The sequence below is a fragment of the Pteropus vampyrus genome, unplaced genomic scaffold (assembly GCF_000151845.1).
Source record: "Pteropus vampyrus isolate Shadow unplaced genomic scaffold, Pvam_2.0 Scaffold22, whole genome shotgun sequence".
Classification (NCBI taxonomy): domain Eukaryota; kingdom Metazoa; phylum Chordata; class Mammalia; order Chiroptera; family Pteropodidae; genus Pteropus; species Pteropus vampyrus.
The window spans coordinates 12,382,948-12,391,088 of record NW_011888803.1 but is presented as its reverse complement, the minus strand read 5'-3'; the positions used below and the strand labels follow the sequence as shown (position 1 = coordinate 12,391,088).

The window sequence follows — 8,141 nt, the reverse complement described above, 5'->3', positions numbered from 1 at the left end:
ATTAAGTCTGTGGACCCAATTACCCCAAAGCTTGGTAGCATACGACAATAAAGTATTTTGCTCATTGATTCTGTGGGCTGGGAATTTAGATAGGGCACAGCACATCACTCAGTGACTCCGTACCATCACTTTCACTGACTTAAAGAAATCCTCTCTCATCTACTTACTTTGTAACCATAAGGACTCAGATAACTAATATTATAATAAGTTTTTTACCCCCCACTGCTACCCACTTGACTCCTGCCTCTTCCTTCCCTGAAAGCACCTGAAAGCAATGCCTCATCACACTGCACCACACTTCTGTGTTAGTCCCTAAAATATAGTTCTGCCCCTTGCCTCCCATTACTCTCTGTGCCTCAGTTAGGATAACTGAGCTTTGATGATAGAACTCATTCTAAGTTCCTGTTTCTGGCATCCATCTAGATTCCTAGGGCCCTGGGGCCTGGACCCTGTCATAACCCCAACCCAGTTGGTTGATCCTGTTTCCTGGGGCTCTGGGAGAAAGTGAAGATAACATCACATTTTGGAAGAAAAATATTAAGCTCAATTTTAGACACACTTTGCGTTTGAGGAGCCCATGGCTACATCTAGTAGGCACTGACACTTCTTCCTGGCAGTCAACGGATAAGTTGGAGTAAAGATGCAAATAGGCAGCATCCATTTCACTGGATTAGATTACAAAAGAGTTTTGCATGAGAAGGAAAAAAAAGTGGGAAAACAGAAAGTTAATTGACTGGTCAGAAGAAGAACATGAGCCGGCCAAGAAATCTGAGAAAGAATGGTCCAGGGGTAGAAGGGAAGCCAGGAGAAAGTGAATCATGAAAGTTAAGAGAAGACAGTTTGAAGCAGGATGGAATGACCGTATAGGTCAAACTGTGCAGCGAGGTTAAGTAAGATGAAAGCTGAAAGTAGTTCACAGTATTTCATGTTTGAGACATTGTTGTCTTTAAAGAGAGCAGTTTCATCAAAATGGAGATAGTAATAAGGCGAGGTCATCTTAGGTATAAGGAGTGGCTGGCTGGTAAGGAAGTGGACAAACCTCTCTAGAAGTTTGGATGTGAAGGAAAAGAGACATCTGGTAAGGAAGTGGACAAACCTCTCTAGAAGTTTGGATGTGAAGGAAAAGAGACATCTGGGCAGAAGCTTAAGGATGAAGAGAGATGGTAGACTGATTGCAAAAACACTCCTAAGTTTTCATCCCTCCCTTTGAAATTTGACCTTACAGCTTATAACATCATGAAGTAAGATCTACTTCCTTGCTCCTGGGCTGGCCTTGTGACTTGCTTTTACCATTAAAATGAGATGGAAGTGATATTGCACCAATTCAAGAAGACTTGCATACTTCTCTCTCTCTCTCGAAATCCTGCTCAGCCACCATGAGAACAAACCTGAGCTCACTTACTGGGTAAGTGATCAGTGGCCCAGTCATCCATGTCACCATAACTAATAACTTGCTAATTGCCAGGCATGTGAGTGAGATCATCCTTGACCAGCCTGACCCACTAGCAACTGCATACTCAAGAGGGTATATGGTCAGTATTTCAGACCTAAGAAAAGTCAGAGGAGCTTGGCCCAAATCAATAAAATTGCCCAGATGATGCATCAACTTTTGAGTAATAAAAATGCTTATTGTTTTAAGCCATTGTTTTTGGGTGCTTTGTTATCCATCACTAGTTAACTGATTCAAGAGATTATTAGAAGTTTTTCATTATCTGATTTTGGCATAGAGGAGATTTGCTCATATGAGTACTTTGTAGGGAAAAGATAGATTTAAGATTCAAGAAAGAGGGCATGAGTGATGGGAGGATGGATAGGACCAGAAGATCAGGTGGAAGATTAGCCTGGAAAAAGGCAGAGGGCCTCCTTTGCTTTCGAAAGAAGAGAAGGAAGCAAGGATGGAGTAAGTGTTGGATTGAAATTCAGTGTACCACTGGTACATCAGCCCTAAACTGTGAGCTATCTGGTAGCTTCTCCAGTTGCATCTCTGGACATGCTCACATTTAACACCCAACCAAAAATTAATGCCCCAAACTCGTGCATTTCCACATCTGTCAAAGCTAAAAGGGGCGTCTGAGACAGATCTCCTTTTGTTTTCACTGACGTGTCAAATGCCACAGTGACAGCAAAGACATCATCTTCAGTTTGTGTATAATGAGGTCTGAAATTTCCGTCTCCACACATTGATCATGAATCTTATTTCACTAGATAAACTGACAGCAGAGTCTCAGGTACTTAAACAAAATTTTGAAAAAAAAAATCAACATAACCACCCACGTCTATGTTTTTTTTTTTTCTGCTGTCATTTTTATAGTTCAGTTGTTTTGTCTATATGCACTTGTTTCCAGTTTTGTCTGGATTCCTCAACAGCCAAATCATTCCTTAATCCTAGACATATACTCCTCTATCCTGAAAAATGATTTAAAAGAAAGACAACTGGTTTAGGAGGCAGAAAAACAGTTCTAGTCTTGACTCTGCTGTTAACCAGCAAACTTACCTAGACTAAGTCACTTAACCTCAGTTTCCTTATCTGGAAAATGTCTTCACCAACAAATACTTATTGAGTACTTACTATGTACCAAGCAGAATTGTAAGTGCTTAAGATACATCAGTGAGAAAAACAAAAGACCCTTACCCTCAGAGAGCTTATATTCTGAAGGAGTCAGACAATGGAAACAAATGCAACAAGCATAATAATTATAGCATATGATAGGTGGTGAAAAATGTTATGAAAAAATTTAAAATAAAGTGGGGGTGGGGCCAGTTTGCTGGTCAGGAAAAACCCCTGAGGAAGTGACTGGAAGGAAGTGAAGGAGTTATCATGAGGGCATCTGGAGGAAGAACGTTCCAGCCAAAAGCCATAGGGATACTTCCTCAGTCTTTCTTTTTCTCCACACTCCATTTCTGCTCGTTGACCTCAGAGAAGGTTTACAATGCACATAACGTTTAGGCCAGTCTCTGTACTGTTCCACACATTTCTCTGAGCAGCCAACAAATGGCTAACTCTTCACTTTGAGCCAGCCCCACAGACATTAGGTGCAAGAGTCTGTGGCTTTATGTTTATTTTCGGGGACCTCCGTGTGTGTGTGTTTTGCTGCCATCTAAAAGGCTAGATCTGTATTATGCCAAACATCACACAAGTATGTCCTTCTTGCTCTGCACAGGGCAGTTGAAGCCAGAAAATGTATATTAAAAAGGCATGGCTCTTGATAAAGTAACTACCATTTCTACATCCCTCTTACGTATCAGTTGCTTTACATTCTTTCTTTCCCCTAATTCTCATAATACTTTGACCTCTCTCTGAGGTTAGCATTTTCCCACCTTACAGATAAGGAAACTGGAGGTTCAGATTGTTTAGGAAACTTACCTAGAGTCACATAGCTAGTAAGTTTCATAGCCAGAATTTAATTCCCTAGTGAATGTTCTTTCATCTATACCACGAGGCTTCTTTTCTTTCCAAGTACCTTTTAATTTTGTCAGACAGCCTGAGGTCAAATTCCAATTCTACCACATTTTAACTGTGTGATCATGGGCAAGTTACTTAACTTTTCTGAGCCTTTATTTCTTTACTTGTAAAATATGTGTAAGTACCGATCTCATAAAGTTGCCGAGGGGACTCAGTGAAATAATCTATACAAAAGTGCTTAGCATGGTATTTCTTATATAACTCTAATATATGTTACCAACCATTCTCATGGTTTTTTAAAAAAGCACATGTGTATATTAAGACATCTCTGGAAGGCTCAGGAACTGGACAGCTGGAATGAGAAGACTTATTTTTTAGTTTATTTATACACTCCGTATACATTTAAATGTTTGGCCATATATTACTCATTCAAGTAAATAATTAAATACTTTCCAAGAAATGCTGTTATTATTTTAATTGTAAGAAATTTGGAACAAAGAAGCCATCGGTGGGGTAGATGGATTTGGAGAGAGTCTCTTGGTGGAGATAAATTGAGCAGATCCTTGGAGCAGGCATTAGATTTTAGTGACAGAAGAAAGAACTGAGGGACATTTTAAATGAAAAGCTCTTGTGAAGCAGAGCATAAAGGCAGGAAAGAGTAGCCAGTGAATGCAGTCCATTCAATGATAATTGTTTGGTTTTGTGGTGACTACTAAACTAGGTGATAGTGTTTTTCAAGCACCTACAGTAGAAGAGATACGGTATAAGTGAAAATTTACCAAAATACTCCACCTCAAACACAGAAGTTGAGAAAGATGGCTGGTTGAGGCCAATTCCATGAGCCCTGCTGCCAGAATTATTCTGGTTCATCAATCCAAATTGAGCTAGATGAACCTTTGACATCCCCCTCTCTCTGCCTGCAGGTTAGCTGTCTCCGATCCTGAGGTCACCACTCATGAAGAGGGAATAATCCCAAGGACAGCAGGATCTGCTTCATCACTTGGATTTAGGAGCTAGAAACTCATCAGGCAACTAAACAGTAGCAATGACCCACCATTAAACACACCGAGAGAAGAGCATGATGAGGAGTTTGTACAAGGACAATCCAGGAGCTCTCACTGACAATGCCTATGGAGACCTGACCTCTGTGAGCTCTGCCCATTGAACTGCAGTAAAAATTCTCCCCCTCTCCAAAGATGCTTGGATGTGGGCACAGTTCAGACAACTGTCTAAGCATGGACTTAACAGAGTGAAAAGAATCTGGACTGTGTGGGTCAGACAGACCTGTGTTTGAATTGTTTGTTATTCTGCCATTTCTCTGTAATATGCTTTGGCAATATTTTAAAACCTCCGAGCCTCAGTTTTCTTGTTTGCAAAATGGAGCTAATACCTATACAGGAGCTTTTAAGAGGATCAAATGTAACAGTGTTTGAAAAGCACGAGCTAGGTACTTCTCTTTATGGAAAAAGAGCAAGATATAGGGCCAAAATGAAACCAATACAACTAAAGCTATTCTCAAACAGCTAAGTACTCAGCCTCAGAATGTGTGCTTATTTCTCTAGCTCAGGGAAAAAGAGAGAAAGAGAAATGAGGAAAGGCAGGAAGTCAGATTCTGGCTCTTAGACAAGAAAATTCATTCTAAACAATTTTCAGACAATGTTGCTTTCCTCCCTCAAACACTGGGGCCACAAGGCATTATGCCAAAGAAGTCAGCAGCCTGGCAGATATTTTAAACTGATCCTGAAACCCAACGACAGGCCATTTGCGCCATATGCCACTGACACGTTAATCTAGGCAAGGATGCTAGGTACCTGGGGACATCCATGTTGAAATGCCACTTAAGCAGGGAACACCAACTCCAGTGGCAGAAGTTCATCAATGTAAACAGTGAGGGCAACCAGAAGATAGACATGGAAAGGAGTAAGAGGGAGTTACAGGGTCTAAGCCTTGAAAGATTTATGAGTTGCAGATACTTCATTATGCTTCTAGGAGAGCTCCAGATTCAACAAAACATCAAAACTGGGTACTTACAGGCTGGACAAATGAGGGTCTGTGACTTTTGCACCCATTACACAATATGTGGCCACCAACCCCATGACTCTTCTGTTCTTTGGCAAAGACTGAGAGGGGCTCCAGTCTACCAGAATGACCTCTTTTATCCCTGCAGTTTCATTGTAAAAAGCAAGTGGCTGTTGAGCAACTTTATAGATGCCCCCGTGTCAGACTTTCCAAGATCCAATTTGTTGGGAGTACTCTGGGCCTTTCGCTGCCCCCTCCCCTTTGCCCAGCCTGTTTCTTGGTCACTATGAACAGTAATGAGCTGCACCTCAGCGTGAGGACAGGCTCACAGCCAGCACATGGAAAAAGCTGAGCTCCTGTGGGGCAACTGCTCTATTTCCTGGACAGGTCACACATCTCTTGTTTTCCCTCTTCTGTGATGCAACTATGCTAATGACTTTTTTTTTTTTTTTTTAAGTAGAAATAAGGCAGTACTATGACTTTCTGGGGGAAAAAGTCATTCCACAGGATAACTGCAACAGACATCATAAAAGGAGCTCAGACTGAAATGGTCACCCACTCTTGTCATTGGGCCAAATGATTTTCCGAGAGCAAAAGGATCATTCTAATTGAAAAGATTTTAATAAATAAATAGAGTTACTGCCTTTATTATGGTCTTCCAGACAAATGGAACATTAAAAAAAATCCACTCTTCCCGGTAATCTTAGTTATTTTTCATGAGAAGAATCAGAAAGATCAGGCCCCCAAAATAAGATTAGGCCCCCAAAGAATGTGGGCATTCTCCGGAGTTCTCTATGGTAAGTAGTTCAGGGTTGTCTTCATTGAATGGGCTCTGGAATCTGCTGCTGATTCAAATTCAGAGCTCTGTCCCTTACTAATGACCACTGGCAAGTTACTCAACCCCTACCTGCCCAATCCCATGTCTCTGTTTCTTTATCTGTAAACCTGCACAGAATCCTCATCTCCCCGGGGGTGTTATGAGAATTAAAAGAGAAGATAGGTAAGTAGCAAGGAGCATAACTTCTGGCATGTGGTAAGGGTGTTTATATTAAAATGATAGGCCTGATCTTGGAAAATACATGTCATTTATGTTTTTCAATGGAGAGACATGATTTCTATGAATTCTTGGCAAAGTCTAAACAGATGTTTTAATCACAAAATCATAGGCATTTTCTGAGCCTTCACTACTAGACCCACTGGGCTGTGTTATACATTATGAAGGATTTGTAAAAAGTAGAAGAGTTAGGTTTTTTTTTTTTTGCTCCAGAGTAGCTTCAAGTCAGCCCTGAAGAACAGTAACACCACTCTTAATCCAAGACATTGGTTTGGCAACCCCACGCCTTTGTTCTGTGCACCCAGAAAACCCATCTGAAATTCAAACACTCTGTTGTAGTAATCTTGTAACCGGTCTCCCTGCACCATTCTTAACCCCCTACAGCCAATTCACAGAGCACCTGGAAGCTCTATATAATGTAAGCTATGTCATCTTCTCGAAATATGCTGATGGCTCTCTGTCTCACACAGAATGAAATCCAAAGTCCTCGCTCCAAAGGCCTTTGTGGTCAGAGCTTGTTACCTCCCTGATCACATTCTTTCCACTCTCTCCTTCGCTCACTCCCCTTGGGCCATACTAACCTTCTCAAACACACCAAGCAGCTGCCTTCTTTGGAACCTTGGACTTGCCACTTTCTCTCTCTGGAATGTTCTTCCCCACGTACCCATATGACTTGCTCCTTTACTTCACTTAGGTTTCTGCCCAAATGTCGCATAATCAGAGAAAGCTTCCTTGACCATTCTTTTTAAAGTCACCCCACCCCGCTATTTTTTATCCCCTTACTCTGCTTTATTTTTCTTAACAGAGCCTTCAAGACTTAATAGAGGAAGGTTAATGTAATCAACATCATTTCCCACCCCTACAACTGGTCCCAAGGCCGTCATTGATATTTATTATCTTTATCTTCCACTGCTCATTCAAGATTTCTCTCATTCTTTGCCAATACCTCAGCTAGTCTAGGGTGTTTTCCAGGTGAAGTGATTCAGAACTACATCCCCGAGGGGGTCTGATTTGCTTTAGCCCCTTTGGACTAAGGTTGCTGCAGTTCATATTTATAGGCATGAAGTATCACCAAGAGATGCCCTACTGAATCCCTGGATCCTATACACATTCCCTCTGCCCTACCACCACCATTGCACAGTAGGAACCTTAGTTCCTCATAGTGATCAGGGTAAATTGCCCTTAATAAAAATTTCACAAGCGGATCACTGAGAATGATGATGAAAGCAACCAATCTCATTTCTACCCATTGATTCCTGGACACATATATTCTAACTATTAGAGAATCAGCGCTGTTCTTTTTCCTCATAGGTCCATCCATATGCCTCTTCCTCAAATTTTCTTATAAAGAAGACCTACAAAAATGGACATTATCGAGCTGGTCATCACTGTGGCCCATTTAAAATGTGTCTTAGAATTGTCTGCCCAAGGTGCAAAGAGAGAAGCAGCTCTGCCTACCAGTCTCCATCTTTATTAGTCAAGTGTTGTCCCAAAGGGCATTAATCCTTCTGAATGTCTAGGTTTGCATATGTGTGAGTGCTAAATAGGTTCCTGCAGATATCCAGTCAGGTTATCAGAGAAGCTCATGCTAGAAAGTGTAAAATATGTATAGTCCAGCTGAGACAAGATCTCTGTCTGGTTATTCCTGGGTACAGCTGGTTGTCA

General features: G+C 41.2%; 1 long non-coding RNA gene across 4 annotated transcripts in view; it reads left to right on the top strand.

Moving 5' to 3' along the window:
* LOC105289102 overlaps positions 1 to 4,930 on the top strand; it is a 55,269-nt gene extending 50,339 nt beyond the window's left edge. For all 4 annotated transcript variants that reach the window (XR_002779257.1, XR_002779258.1, XR_002779259.1 and 1 more), the window contains one exon: positions 4,327 to 4,930. This is a non-coding gene — a long non-coding RNA (uncharacterized LOC105289102). The remainder of the gene's footprint in view (positions 1 to 4,326) is intronic.
* Positions 4,931 to 8,141: the final 3,211 nt, after the last annotated feature.